Source organism: Anneissia japonica, unplaced genomic scaffold, assembly GCF_011630105.1.
Source record: "Anneissia japonica isolate Jap-2015-1 unplaced genomic scaffold, ASM1163010v1 scaffold288072_len178204_cov163, whole genome shotgun sequence".
Lineage (NCBI taxonomy): Eukaryota > Metazoa > Echinodermata > Crinoidea > Comatulida > Comatulidae > Anneissia > Anneissia japonica.
Window position 1 is genome coordinate 85,762 of NW_022719055.1, and position 861 is coordinate 86,622.

Below are 861 nucleotides of genomic sequence, written 5' to 3' on the forward strand. Positions count from 1 at the left end.
GCCGCGAGAACCTGGGACGAGACCCAAGCTGCACGTTTCCTCCCACTCCCAGATGATCGAGACAGGTCTCTATCATGCCGGCGATCGACTGCAACGACGACGACGACCGGGACTCCGCTACGTCGTTGACGCACGCGTTTCTCAGTATGCGCATCAGAAGCTCGAAGTAGGGGTTGTCTGAACCGTAACGCCTTTCGTCGAAAAGCCATTGGAAGGTAAGAGGGGAATCGTTCGAATTTGCTCGACCGAAGAATATCCGCCAGTCGTGCATGGAATCGAGGGTCAGAAACAGCGCCATGAATTCTGTAAAGTCCTCGATTCTTGCCATCCACAATCGACCGTTGCGAGTTCTTCGTCCGGGACCGCGACCGTCGTCGTCTTTGTTGTCGTCGTCGTCGTCGTCTTCGTCGTCCTCGTAGCTCCTTGAGTCCACGACGAGCAATCCGGACCACCTGACTTCCGCGGCATGTTGGGGAAGACCCAATTTCAGAACGGGCAGCTTCTTGAACATGTCCATCGTCGTGCTCACTTTCAATCGTTCACACTTTACTCACTCACTCACTCAAAATAGGTTCTATTACTATAAAGAAAGTAACGTAAACAAGTGTTTTCTTTTTTTCATTTTTTACAAACATTTATTTCGATTTTTTTCCAAAAATCAATAAAATAATTTTTAAAAAAATTATTTATTCTTCAAGGTCGTCCTCGATCCCGTCTTGCGCGACAGCAAAGTTTCCAGTTGGTTCGCCACTTTGGAGATTCCGTCGACGTCCTTCTTCCCGTCCAGTATTTTCAGGATCCGACGGACGTGCTCCACCGGCATCCTCACAGTTTTTCGGACGTCCCTTTTCTCGACAGATC